Below are 15,684 nucleotides of genomic sequence, written 5' to 3'. Positions count from 1 at the left end.
TCTGCATCAGCCTGGCAACTGGCCAGAACAAAAGCTTAATAAATTCTGTCAGATGAGTGAGGACAACGAGGGCATGTGAATAACATTTACAGAAGATGCAAGGTTGGACTTCAGAGCAGTTGTGCTGGTGATGAAGGCAGTTTCCCAAAGAACAGTGAGACACACTCGACCAAGAGGAATTTCATAAGAGAAAAATGTCAAGTTTTGCACTTGGCTTCTAAACAGTCAACCGCAGATGTGTAGGTTGTAGAATATTAGTTCAGGTAAATAAAGCTTTGGGGTTTATTTGATTCCAGCTCAAGCACTTAGAATCTAAAAGTTTGAGAACATATTGGAAAGGACCTTGTTTAGCTTTCTCTGTGATTCATGAGTGACCTTATCAGGCACCTGATGTCATCTGTGTCAGTGCTTTCATGAGACACTGACATGGTTCTCAGACAGCTGCTCTTTGGCAGGACAAACAATGCATAATAAAACAAAAGAAAATAAATTAAAATCTTCAGCTACCCAGTACATATAGCATGCCTATAACATTATCTTTGTTCTTGTTTTTATTATAAAAATTTTCACTTTGCATTTTCTTGGACAACTACTGTCTCCTTATGTAACTTCTCTGTTATATTTTGAATTCTCTGAAGATGGAATCTCTACTGTACTAGCTTTTATATAGCTCATATTTAATACACTTTATACACTAAGCAGATGATAAATAAATACCAAATGACTACTGCACCAGAGATGGAGGATACAAGCTCTTGTGAGACTCATGAGATATACTACTAACCCCACTGCCTACTGCCTGTGAGATGTCAGCCCATGTATATGGCATCTCTAAGTCTTGTTATCTCATGCCAAAATGGTAATTTTGGTTTTAAAGATTATATTAGAGTGTAAATGTAAGCAAGGCCCTCTTGAAAACCTTATGTTTAGAAATGACAAGAATCTACAGTGACAAATTCTAAACCCACATCATGTCGTGATTAAGGGTACTTCAAATCTGTACACTGAAAAAAACAAAAGCAAAAGCAAATAAAAAACATCTCAGAGGCAATGGAGATAGTCCAGTGATTATTGATACTATAGCATATTTCTTCACATTTTATATTTCAGAAAAAGGCTTCATTCATTGTTTTATTTTTCTTAATAGTTGTAAAACTTAAGAACTGAGAATAGGCTTACTCCTTTTTTTTGACTGTAGGTAAAGAAACCAAGATAGGTTTCCTGACAAACCACAGCTGAATGTGATGACATTAGGACTGAACACAGTGCATTGCTGGTATATGATTCACCTCTCATTCCATCACCCCCAAGAGAGCAATGAGGGTGAACTATTTGTGTGGAAATTGACCTTAAGGATAATGGGGGGAAAACAATAAAGAAGGGAGTAATGCCTCAAGACATGGAGGAGAAGTTAAGGTAATTATAAACACCTCAAAGCACACCTGAGGACCAGATTTATGAAGAGGTAAGCTCCCTGTTATTCTTCCTACCTATATTGACCGTGGATGGCAATCCATTGAAAAGGACAGGGATGGGGTAGCAGTGGATACCATATCCAAACTTCCTTCAAACACTACCTATGTTTCCATATCTTTTCTATAAAAACATGAATTATACATATTTAAGAATTTCTTGGGTGCCAGGGAGATTTTTCAGTGGTTAAAAGTACTTGCTGCTCTTGCAGAGGACCTGCGTTCCATTCTCAGCATTCATGTAATGGTTCATATCCATGGGTAATTGTAGATCTGGGCCTGATGCCCTCTTCTGACTCCTGTGTATATTTCATATACACAAAGTAAAGATAAAATAAATGTTTAAAACATAGAGAGAGCCTTCTTGTCATGCTTGAGGGTGGACAAAGACTCAGACTTCCAGTTCTATTCTGCACTCTCAAGGGTTCCACACGTCACTTCCTATTCTTGCTTCATAAAGATGGATCTGGGTCACTAAGGGTATCATAGTCATCCTCCTCACTGTGGACCACCCTGACCATGGTCCAGGGCATGGTGGGTAGTCCCCTGGTGCACAATTCTGAGAAATCAGAAGAAAACAGAACACAAGATGGTGGGTGTATGGGGACTCCCCAGCAGACCTGGCCCTGGGCCTAACCACTCTTTACAAGAAAATTATAAATATGAAGCAATAATAAAATATCTCATTTCTTAAAAAGAGAAGCATCATGTTAATTCAATGTGGGTTTACATTTATCAGTAAAAGATGATTTTTAAGCATAATTCTTTTCTAACATTTAGAAAAATGGCTTATCCTCCACATCATCCATTGATGTGCTGATATATTTCTCAATTTCCTCTCCACACAAGGTGAGCTACTAAACAGGGACTATTTATTTGACAGGAACTGTTATGGACTAAAATTTTTGAAATTATGGATATTGCTTTAACTATGTGTTACTTCATCCCAATTGAGATAATCTCAGCAATGTTTACAGGTAACATCCAAATTAGACATAATTAAAGATGATGTATTCACATGTAATTACTGCTCACTTGTGCAGTAGTCTGAATAAATGTAAAAAGTATTTCAGGGCACAGTTCTGATGAGATGCAGAGCCACAGAGCAAGTTCTTCGGTTTTAAGTGCTCCAACACTCAACTACCTAGATAGCATTTATTTCCTTTTGAAATAAGCAATGTATTATATCTTTTTCCGAAAACCTACTTCCAAAAAAAAAGCTATCAGAAGAAAAATCCTTAAGACAGGCAAATAAGTTGACAGATTTTGATTCATAACAGAGTAAAAACTAAATAAAATAAAAGGAGTTTGCATCACTTCTTTCCTTAAAATTGTTTAAAAAGATACTTTGAAATATCTATTTAAGCGCTTTGTTGTGTAGGTTTTTTAAAAGGACATAAACTCCATTTTAGACTTGGACATGGACAGACTTGGTTACTGGTAGACACTGCTCATGTACTACTTAACATTTAAATCATCAAAGCTAAGTCATTTGTATTCACAATAAGTGAAATGCTCTTCACCTTTTATTTAACCTTTAGTAGGTGAGTGTTCTCATAAAAAGAAAATAGATTTCCTTTCATTTTAAACTACATTTCATTTAATTATAGCCGGAATGTAGAATGGGAAGCTGAAGCGATGAAACATTTTAGCAAACGAAACAAAGAGCAGCAGCATTCTGTGTGGGTTTCCCCGACTATCTGGAGAAACTCAACCACAGATCTTGTGCTTTCAGAACAGAACAACTATTTAAATGGCAATTATTTCATTTATGGAATTCCATAATGCTCTGAAAATACCAAAACAAGTAACAGAGTCCTTTGCCTCAATTTGCAATAGATCAGATATCAAATCAGGAACCAATTTTTTGGGATTTTATTGATTGTGCGGCATAATGTACTCTGTAATTGCATTTGTAAAGCATAAGATATATCATCTTACACTTGGGTAATCAAAAGAACAAATTAAAGAGCAAGGAATTTCTTATGGTTTCAAAATAATAGGCACTATAAAAATCCTGCAATTTTATAAGATTAGGGACCTGTAGAAGTCATGGGAATCTCCAAAAGGGCAATGGGGACAGGGAGCAAGAGCACCATGCAAGTTGGCAAGAGGAATGTGTTGCAATAGTTTTTATCTCCCTAAATTATCTGAAATGTACACCTGATAGTCAGTCTATGCTATGGTCAGCCCAGCAGTATGATGAGAGGTTATCTTACACACACACACACACACACACATACACACAAGCACAAACATATATACTTTGATGTGTATGACATGGTGACATTCTTGGGATTTGTAGCCCTATTGACTATTGTTGTGTAGCAGCTTCCTATGAGATAAAACACTTTATCTTAGAGGTAAGCTCATGAAGACACAGTATGTTCTGAAGAAAGGTGAAAAGTTTCATGCTTCAGGGAGGCTTATTAAACTCAAGAGGTCAAAAACTAAATAGTTTCAGGCAGTCCCTAAAACTGACCAAACTCACTCAGCCCCTTTGTCATCCACACATATAAAAGCTGTAAGAACTGCTGAGTGATACTCTGACTTGCTGAGCTTCCTGGAAGATGCAGAATTCAACCAAGCTGGCTAGGAGAGGCTCAGACCAACTGATCTGCCTAGAAAGGACACCCTCTAGGCTGTTCAACTGCCTGAAGGTTGTACAGTATGCTCCAGGGCTCCAATTTGCATGAGCTATCATTGCCCACACTGGTTTGGGTGATGCAACTGTATTAGAGTTATTTCTGCTCCCAGAGTTTACCTCTTGTCTGTATTCCTGTAAGTAACCCCAGGAAACTCATGGGTTCACCAATTAGACTTTGAGATTATCCTTGCATGGTTGAATGAGAATGCCCATAGGTTTGGATATTTAAATACATGGTCCCAAGTTAGTGGAACTGTTTGGGAAGCATTAGGGAGGATGCTCTTGTTGGAAGAGATCCCTGGAGTTGGGCTTTGAGGGTTCAGAACCTCACACCATTTCCAAGTAGTTCTTTCTGATTTGTGCTTCTGGACACAGCACCGCGCCTGCCTGTAGGATGCCATGTTCCTCATCATTACAGGCATGGATATTCTAACCCTCTGAAGCCGTGAGCCCCCGAATTAAATGCTTTCTTTTATAAGTTGCCTTCATAATGGTGTTTTGTCACAGCAATAGAGAAGTAACTAAAAAACATTTGGTCTCTTGCCACTTCCCAAAATACAGTGAGCCATATTTTACAGCATGTCCAGTCATTTATTTTACAGCAAGTTTTTGTTAACGTGGCCTTTCTACAATAAAGTATCCTAAAAGAAAATATGGAGGTGACAAAGATCTTCTTTACCATTAAAGTCATCGATTTCAATAATATTACTTCTAATTATGCATAAATAAATAAATAAACTGAGTTAATATTTAGGAGCCTACAAGAACAGCTGTCTGTGGAGTTTCCCAAAAGATTATCTATTCACATACTACATTTGTTCCTGATCTGAATATATAAGGCAGGGTTACAATTTTAGAATATCTAAGTACATTCATAAGTTTGTAATTTCATTTTTTTCTGAGGAATTGCTCATTTGTAGTTATTGGTTACTCACATTCTCTGTTCAAAGTTGAAGAGGTCAGCATTCTGCTATGAAAAAATTCAATATGTGAATAAGAGTGATGCCCACCCCATTTGTAAGAAATTCATTCTCTCGGTTTAAAAAGCCATGCACTGCATTAACTATAATTATGTTGAATTTTATTTCTGCTTTAAAAACAACAAATGTGATGATTTTGTCAAATGTGAACATCTAAGAAAAATAAGCATATTTTGCCTATTGTACTTGAAGAAATTTTGTAAATAAAAAGTGAAAAAATTTTATGTTGCTCAAGATGCTCAGGCAAATTTTCAATTTTGATATTTTCCAGGCTGGTGGTGTTGTATGTGATTGTGGTTGAAAAATGGAAAAAGATTTCTCTCTGTCTCTCTCTCTCTCTCTCTCTCTCTCTCTCTCTCTCTCTCTCTCTCTCCTTCCTTCCCTCCCTCCCTCTCTCTCCCTTCCTCCCTCTTGCTGGCTCTCTCTTTCTCTCTTTTTCCTCCTCCCTCTCCAATTTCCTCTCTTCTTTTCAAAACATAGTTAAAATAGTTAAAAAGAAAAAAATCTAGTTCATTATTGTTATTATTTCTAAGTATTAAATGATTATTACATTTTAAGCACTTTATTATGTTCAAACATCCATGTTCTAGAAGGAAAAATAATAATGGCTTTGAGTGTGGATGTAGTCTTTCTCAGTGAATGTGGATGTGGGTATAAGCAAAGGGGAGTGGATTTGCTTACATTGTACCTTACTGTAAGTAGGTAACAGGGTGTGAGAAAAATGTTCTCCTTTCAACAGCATACCTCAGAAATACAAGCAGCCTACATTTTGCTTTTGGTCATGTCTGCATAAAGTCACTTTCCCTGAATAACTAAGGGAGGAAACCTCACCTGAAATTGGTCTTGCCAAATAGAACACCTGTACTGTACACTCCTTCAGTGTCAAGATCAGCAGAGCAGGCTTGTGAGGGACCATTAAATGGGGAATGGTGATGCATACCTTTAATAGCAGCACTGGGATGGGAAAGGCAGGCAGATCTCTATGAGTCTGAGCCAATCTGGTCTGCATAGTGGCTTCCAGGACAACCAGGGCTACCTAGAGATTTAAAAAAAGGAAGGGTAATGGGAAATGGACTACTTTAAGAAATATGATGTTTGTCACATTCTTAAATACTGTACATTTATTAGCTCCCCCTCCCTCACACCTTCTCTCTCTCTCTCTCTCTCTCTCTCTCTCTCTCTCTCTCACTCTCTGTGTGTGTGTGTTTGTGTGTGTGTGTGTGTTTATGTATGTGTGTGTGCATGTGTGCACACACACCCCTATACCTACATAAAAATTTCTCTGTACTGTGAAGGTCGGAGAGCTGCTTGTAGAAACAGGGATAGAACTCAGGTGCCACATTTGGTAATAGCCTTCACCCCCCAGAGTGATTTCATCAGTTCCCATACACTTTTATAGTTAGAAAGAAAACTAATTGTTGGAATGTAATTGACTCTGCAGTGGGGGACATCCTAGAACTCTGCAAAATCTCATTGAAGATACAGTATGCCAAAAAGTTCTAAAAACTCAGGATAAAAGTTCCTTGTGAACATAGATGACAATATGCTCACAACACAGAGTTACTTTGATATGAGCAATGTACATTTCATTACTGAAATTTAAAACGCACATGTGGTAGATTATATATTCTAATACATAAACTAGTCTTTATTGTGATGGTTGTTTTACTAAAGAGATAACATCAAAAACCAGACAGGGAAAAATAATGAAAAAAAAACAATTACTATTTAGAGTATTCTAAAGATCTAAGAAATTAATTTTTCTGATGAAAAATTGGTCTTAATAATTGTAATGTCTCTAGCAATAATGTGTTCTGATTTGTCTTTTGCATTTTTATTCATTATAGATCTCTCCCTGCATTCTTAATAGCTTTGAAAGCTGCTAAAATTCACTGCCCTCTTTGGCCACTCCTCACCCCAATCCATTAAAAAAGCTTGCTGTCCTTTCCCTGCCTATAGTGCTCCATAATTGTCATCACCTTTCCTAGCACCCTTCTCCTTGTTTCTAAGTTAGTGACTAAGAAGCTAGAGCTAATGGGCCAAGCAGTGGTTTAATTAATACAGTTTCTGTGTGATTATTTCAGTTTTGGGTGGCTGAAATGAAAAAGCAGCTTCATGCAACAAATCAGCACCAATATGGTTGACAAATATCCACTTAAAACCAGAGAGAACTTGAAAAGGAATTCTAGACACAAAAATATAGAGTTCAACATGGCTCCTTGCTGTTTGTTGGTGGAAAGCCGCAGCTCCTTTAAGAGAGGTTTTCCTGATTCAGCAGTAGCAGGGGGAGGGGGAAACCACGATGTTTTGAAATACTGGCTTTCTGGGCTATGCTGCCAGCACAACCTCTGGCTCTTTTAGGAGGCCAAGCATTTAAATGGAGTTTGTAAGCAGCGTGTTACAAACTGATTAATGGCTCGACATAGAACCGCTGCATAGTTAGAACTGGGGCAATGTGCAAGGCTTGCAGAGGCAGTAAACAGACTTCTACCATGTTGGACTGTGTGGAGCAAACAGGTAGGGCTGTATGTACCCTAGTATTGCCACAGGAGTTTTTAATAAGCACTTAGCATTTTAAGAAGTGCTCCTGGACAGTAAAGAATTACAGATACACAATAGAACAGATTCAGACATAAAAGAACTCTAAATGGGTTATGGTATTGGATAAATATATGTAAGCTTAGGAGAGAGAGGAAAAAGAATATGAAAAGTTATAAAAAGAAGTAAATGGTTTAAAAACAAAGATAAAGTCTTTAAAGAAACATAGTACAGACAGTCATAAATTAAGAGTAAAGAAAAATAAGCCATGTAAAAATGGAAAATTCACAGAGAGTCTGGATTATGTATATTATTGTGTTTTCTTTGAATTTTTTGATTCTGAAGGAGATAAGTAACCAATATATACACTTTAAAAGTATTTTGTCTTCAAAATTTGGGTCTAAGGATATGTTGCTTTGTTCTTCTTTTGTTTCCACAGAGGATGAGAATCTGTGGATTGCTTCCAGACTAATATGGTTTGATGATGAAAGTTGCCATGAACGCCCCCAAAAATAACTTCACCCAAAAAGAAGAAGAAAGCAATATAGAGAGAACTATGCCTATATTCCCAAATATTGTCTACATTTAAAGGGGATATGCTATAGACATTTGCATTGATATAGATCTTGGTTTATTAATACAAATTTAAGGTCAATTTTGTTATACTGTATATATGTATTTCTGCTCTTGATTAAGGTATTGTTTGTCCAGCTCATTTAAAATGTAATGTATAATAAAAAATATAGGTTGATAGGCAATCATCTATAATAGTCAAGCTTGTAATCATGTTAGTTAGATTTTCTAGATGTACAGAGATATATTTCAGTTAGATAGGTATTCTTCAAATCTTTCAGAGACCTTCAGAATATGGCATTTATAATGTTTTAAGAACTTAAGAATTTTCATGACAATGAGACACATCTGCTCCTGGCAGCTCCAATCTACTTCAAGAGGATGATGGGCATCAAAGAGGGTCCTTATGAAGTTGGTTAGTCATTTGGGTAAGAAACTGCTCTTGCCTGGACTGCTTAATGAACTGGAAATGCAGGATCCAAAGAGAAATGACTGCTAAAGTTGCCCAAAAAAGGTGAAATGATCCTTTGGGGTTCCTGTTTCATGAAAGAGTCTGCTAGACAGTCTGCAGGACACAGAAGAAAGTGACTGAAAACTGCCAATATAAGTGGAACTGTCATTGAAATTTCCTGCTTCATGGAAAAGTCTGCTGGACACTATGGGCCTGTAGGCTGGAGATGGATGTCCCAACAGTACAGGAAAACTTTGGGTGACTGTTCAGGTAGCAAGATGTCTCTGCCATTTCTAGAATTTTGGAAGTTGTTTATAATGTACTTCCTGTTTACTTAAGTAATATTATATCCTTCTGGAGTCTTTGATGGAGTTGAAGAATAGATAGAAAGTAGATATAGTTTTTGTTAATTATGATAAAAGATAAAGTAGATATAAGTATATTAACTGTAATTATTGCTTGATACCTGTTTTGTATATTTAATTTTACTATGTTAAAGTTAAAACCTTCCTTTTTATTCAAACAGAAAAGGGGAGGTGATGTGGTATTTCCCTCTGTGTGCTGTGAATATCATTGGTTAATAAAGGAACTGCTTTGGGCCTATAGTAGAGTTTTAGGGGAACAGAGGTAGGTGGGGAAAACTAAACTGAATGCTGGGAGAAAGAAGGGCAGAGTCAGAGAGAAGGCATGTAGCTCTGCCGAAAGACACTGGAACTTTAACCAGTAAGCCACGGCCATGTGGCAATGCACAGATTAATAGAAATGGGTTAAATTAATATGTAAGAGTTAGCCAACAAGATTAATTAATATAGTTTCTGTGTGATTGTTTCGATTCTGGGTGGCTGGGACAACCAAGCAGCTTCAGGCAACAGGGAGAAGGCCTGCCCCTTCCCTCCCTTCTTTGCCCCATCACTGCATCTCTCTGTGTTTTTCAAGTCTCTGCCTCTAATGTGCTTCACCTCATTCTACCTTCAAAGGATAACACGGCACAATGTGACCTTTTTGATGTTTTTCTTCTGCTCTGATAAATTGTTTTGATGTCCATCTTTGGCCTTCAGAGAGAGAGAGAACTTATGAGTTGTATCCTACTCTGGAGTCAGGCCCTTGAAATTTCTATTTTCTTTCATTCTGCAATTGCTGATTGTTGATGGTTTCTTTTCGATTTATCCTTCATTCTTCACTTCTGCAGCCAATGTTCCACAGGACTGTTGCTTAAAATGGACTTAATCTTTATAGTTCTGTTAAAAACCAGCTTTCCCCTTGCTTTCTCTTCCTCGCTCACTTGTTTTAAGACTTACCACTTTTAGGTTTTATGTACTATGCTTTCCTTTGCATTTTGACGATCCCATCTGCCATGCAGTTAGAACTGTCAGATTTCCTGCAAATTTCTGAACTTGGTTTTGTCTTCGACAAAGCTATATTGTTTTTGATCACAAACCAGAACTATAATAGAATACATACATCTTAAAAATCAGAAATGTTTTATGCTGTTTTTGAATGTCCATATATGTATTGCATAGGTATGTCTCATCTGTTATTATGCTGAGCATGAATTGATACTTGGTAGTTTTTGTCTGAAGAAATAATATTTAAATAAAGTTGATATTTTTTTCTCTAGGATCTGACATAATAGTTAAAGATGATTTATTTGTCTCAACTAGAAAATATAGTTTACATGGAATTTCAGATTTGGGTGTTGTGGATCTGACATAAAGCTCTTGCAGTTTTAGTTTACCAGATCAAAGAGGTGTAGTGTGCTATAAGGAGTTTATATTGGTTAAATTTGTAAGAGTTATTAATAAGAGCATAATAAAGAAGTACAGAATGGATGCTTTGTGCACAATATCACTTCTGTTCTGATTGTCATTCGGAGCACGTGCAAAGAGGAAGCTAGCTGCCAGGATGCAGAATAATTCAGAATGCAGTGGTCAGACTTTATACGCTGTCGTTTAGAGAACTAAAGTACTGAAATACTTGCTAAGAGTAATGGTGAAAAGACAAGAGCTTTTGCTACAACTTAGATCTGGAATGTCCCCTGAAGACTAATACATTGAAGTCTGGTTCCTAGCCCGTGGCACCTTTGGCAGATGATGAAACCCTTGAGGAGTGACCCAGAGTACTAGAAAGTTACATCATTGGGAGTGAGATCTTTAAGAAGATTGTCATTACTTCAAGCTACCATAAAGCGTAGGACTGCACCACACAGTCTTAACACTATTTGGTATTGACGTGGGCAGAAGCAGCAAAGTTTAGCAAGCATAACCTGGAAGCTCAAAACTTTGCTTGTCTCAGGAGTGTTGTCATAGTGATGGAAAGCTAACTAATACAACCAGGATATCCCTTAGTAGGAATAGCTCCTAGAACAGGGTGAGTAAGTAGGAAAACGTTTTCTGGCTTAATGCAAGGGGGGTTATGGAGTATAACCAGCTGGATCACCTGCATCAGGGCAGAATGAGATGGGGTAAGTATGGGTAGTATCCAGAAAAGATGCTTTAGAATATTTTTAATAGTATTGTAAGATGTTAATTGCATAAAATATAGTAAGATTTTTTTCTTTGCATGTTTGTATATGTGTATTTTTTAAGACAATGTCTCCCTATGCAACCCAAACTGGCCTAAAACTCACAGAAGTCCCCCTCCCTTCAGACTGTTGGGATTAAAGGTATGTGCCACCATGTCCGGACAGTAAGATTTTAATTGTATACTTTGTGATTTTTTAAAAATAGGATTAGATTCTTGGTGGACTACTGTACCGAGTTTCATGGAGGAATTGAAAGTAGGAAGTAATAACTGGGGCTGAAATAATGAAGAGTACAGTAAAATGGTAAGTAACACATTGTGTAAAGACAGCTTCATTGACTGGAGATCCCCCAGATTCCTTTTATAGCTTAGTGCAAATATAATCTCTGAGCTGTCAGAAGGCGCCGTGAAAGCACTCATATTTAAATGGAAACGAAAGCCTAATGCCGTGGCAGATAAGGCCTTAACTATGGCTAGAACTCTTCATCTGCTTACAAAGCAAAGAGATAACTTCCTCTAGAATAAAGCTCAGGAAGGCAATCTTGTTTTCAGAACTTTTGTCCCCAGCAGCGAGCCACTGTCCTAGTAACACTTCTGTAAACCCCACAAGCAAGCACAGTGGCAGACAGCAGGCTCAAGCAGCCACACACACTGGCCATCAGGCCACCGGGGCACCCAGCGTGAAGTTACCTTGTTGCCCTGTGACCAAAGCAGTCCTATTCAGGCTGATGCCAGAAGTGCCAGACAGGTTAGCAGTAACACTTGCTGCATCGGGAAATATGGCTCGAGAAATGTAGCTCGAAACTATCCTGGTTAAAGCAATTCACAGCTTCACTGCGGAGGGGACTGTAGGTATCCCACCCCTAAGGAGGGCAAAGGGGAACAGTGGAAAGGACAGAGGATGTGGCTCAGCTATGGCATCCATGTCACTGCTTCTTTCTTCAATCAAAGGAGGACTGGGGCTGTTTCAAAAAGGAAATTCTATGTCCTTACGTGAATATTTCTAAAATTAATACAAATCTTTCCACATTTTAAAAAAAAATTAAGAAAGAGACTAAATAAACGTTGCATATGAAAGAAACCCAATGCTTAGGAAATATCAGCTAATTCAATGATTTATGGCTGCCTATGCATAAGCCACTGAGAATCCAAGGAGAAAAGCATGTTATAGCACAGGCTTTCATCTTTATGAAACAGTCAACTACACACAGAAAGGGGAAAGGTGACATTTTATATGTGTGGAGCAAGTAACTCCTGATCACAGTTCTAGTGTTTGTAGTGATTGTAAATTATTGGGTTAAAAAGGAAGCTCATTGGAGATGAAAAAAATGTATTCCCAGCTCCCTAGCCAGGACTGCGGAGCATCTGTCTGGGCTTAGAGAATGGACTGTCTTTGAAGGACAGTTTTACCCCCATGCTCTTGAATATTCTTAAAGGGTTCAGAGATCAACCCTGATAAATTCTCTGTGTGTGTGTGCGCGTCTCTTAGAGCATAGAGCTCTTGTTTCATTTAGTTCACAGTCGTTCTCATGAGGAATTAAACGGGATGTCCTAAAACCTCAGACAGTTACAAGTGAGGCCTAAAAGATCGGGGGGAAAAAATGCTTCTGAACTGCAGAGAAAATTGTCCACTGAACCAGAGAGTTAGGATAGTGGGGTTTTTTTTTTCAGTCTATAGTATCTATAAACTTAAAAAAAAAAGAATGCTGAGATTGCAAGAGAAAAGTACTGATGAAAGTCTCCCTGTGTCTTAGAGAGTACAGTAGCAGCCACTAAAATCCAGGATACTTCAGACTCTCTGGACCACAGTGGAATGCTGCTAAAATCCAGTTTACTTTAGAAGGTAAATAGAACTGTTTCAAGCAGTCATGAAGTTTATCTGAATTGAGCTTGAATAGCATGGTGTGTGACCCAGAAACCATTAAAATCCTTGGGATGATTCCTGTAACAGCCATCTTCTGTGTGTGTGTTTGTTTGTTTATTTTAAAGTTTCCCTTTAGCAGTTTCATTTACCTACAGTCCACTGTGTTTGAAAATTCTGGAAATAAACTATTTATAAGTCTTACATGTTACAGCATTCTGAGCAGCCTTATGAAATCGGAGCCTTCTTACTCTGCTCTACCTGAAAGTGAATGAATGATTCCTGTGCTCAGAGTCGCACACCAAACATACTACCCCTGCTTTGGTCTCTTAGTGACCTTCTCATTCACTTCTCTCTGCTGTGGCTGCAGAGGGCTTATGTTTAAATATCCTTACAGTAGTTCATAACGACCCCTAAATACATTACAATTTGCATATGCCAAATAAAATCCCCCAAATCCATCCTTTCAGTTAAATTGAAAATAAGACGTCCTTGACTTAGATAAAAGAATGCATATTGAGGATACTTAGATCTCTGGTCAATTATTATTGCTAATGTTTTGCTTTGGCTTTCTTACAGATATCACCATTTCATGGGTTTGCACACACAGGAAGAAGCACAGCTCATCCAGGGTTTGGATTTCAGACATTGGCTGGGAATGCGAAATGTACCAAATAGATCAGGAGAACCTGTTGTATGGGCTTCTCCTTGTGTTTTCCTCCAAGATTCATGTCTTCCATGATTCTCTATTTCACATGTGAAAGGAAACCTTACTGGAAGAAAAGAACTCAGCATATAGAGAAAATACATGAATCAGAGGCTACTTAAAGTTCACTCAAACCTATCTATGTAAAAAAGTAGCAAGATGTAGTAAAGCCAATCAAACAAACTTATGGGAGTACATACACTTCTAAGATACATAATACATATGTAAAATTTAACGTAAAATCCTCGAACATTGGTGAGTAGAAGAGAAACACTAAATAAACAATGAATTCAACTGGTGAGTCTGGTGTAATCTTGCCTTACTCACCACCAACCCTACCATGTTCATTCTTAGTGTATGTAACAATAGAAATAATTGGGTTAAAGCCAAGGTCATTAGCAAGAATAGCTAGCAAATTATAAATGATATAATGTCATTAATATTTAATCATGTGAATTTCAAAACTCTCAGCCATGCTAAATCACATAAACATAGCTAAAGATCTGGATTTCAGAAATTCACAAAAAGTTCAAAATAATTTGGTCTACTTTCCTTTAGCAGATGATGAAAACCTAAAATCTGACAGTATTTGATTCAGCTTATTGGACGGTCACTAAAACACAAGTTATAGTTCCTGCTTTGCCATGCATACTAAGGCTTGAGTCCCAAGTCTCAAGAATCCTAATGTGGCATTAGGATTCCATTGGAAATAGATGTAAATTTAACCACCATTATGTCAGCCTCCTTTTGAAATTCATGCATGCTGATGTACACATTGCATTATTCCTTTTAATTATAAAGGAATATTCAGCTGAATAAAAACACCATGACTGGTTTCTCCAGCCTGCATTACACATTTAGTTATCACCACTCTTGGGCTGGCAGAGGTAAAGCTCCCGTGAACTTTCACATCCCAGGGTTTGGTGGGCACACGTTGGCATTTCTCTTGGGTAAATTCCTGAGCTGCCTTTTCTGGTTAGTTTCTGGATAAGTGTATTCTGAAACATAAAAACCTACCAATAGTTCCCCGAAGGCAGCAAATCGATGCCTATAAAGTCCTCAAAGAAAGAGAAGACTGAGATTTATGTGTCTGGCCAACACACAGATTAGGTGTAAAGACAGAAGACAAACTTTGTGCAGCATGAAATAAATGTACATTTGCTGAGGCTCTTAAAAATCTGTAAGAAAAAAGCTTCACTTTCCATAGTAAAAACATGACAATGAACAGAAATTCCTCTCACCCTCAGAATTTGGGAAACAAACATGATTTTTTTTTTTAGACAAGACTGCAAATGCCTTAATCTCTACCATGTAGAAATAATAAAAATAGCTATTGGCTAGGAAAGTAAGAGGGGAGGGGAGATAATGTGAACATTATCTTTCAAAGACACAGAGTTAAAGATGTTTAAAATGGATAAGCCAACAAAAAAATCTATGAAATATAAGCACAATCTCGAAAATATAGAATCTGTTTAAATTTTAATATTGCCGAGGAGGAAGGAGAGTTAAAATTGTCATGCCTTAAATGTAGAACTTTTCCTAAAGTAGGTCAATATATGAGCCTTAAAAAGTAGATGATTAAGTATATTTCAAGTCAATCACTTGGAAACATAGACTGGAAGACTTTCAGGGGTGGGGTTGAGATGGGGATTCATAGTGGAACATTTGCCTGATCGGAAGACAGTTTCTGAATGTCATCTCCAGCCCTGGATACAATGAAAACAGAATAGGATGCCAGAACTAAGGACATTTTTGTAAGTCAATAAACTGAATTTTCCATGAGAATAAAAAAGCTCCTATTGAGGTAGAATGCCAAAGCTAACACTGTCTGCAAGTCAGACACATTTACAGCAAAATCCCAGTGTCCCAGAGAGCACTGTGGGCCCAGAAGGTACTGTGGGCCCAGCAGGCACTGTGGCCCAGGGATGACGGTGAG

This window comes from Microtus ochrogaster, chromosome 1 (genome assembly GCF_000317375.1).
Source record: "Microtus ochrogaster isolate Prairie Vole_2 chromosome 1, MicOch1.0, whole genome shotgun sequence".
NCBI classification, from domain to species: Eukaryota; Metazoa; Chordata; class Mammalia; order Rodentia; family Cricetidae; genus Microtus; species Microtus ochrogaster.
This window is presented reverse-complemented; position numbering follows the sequence as displayed.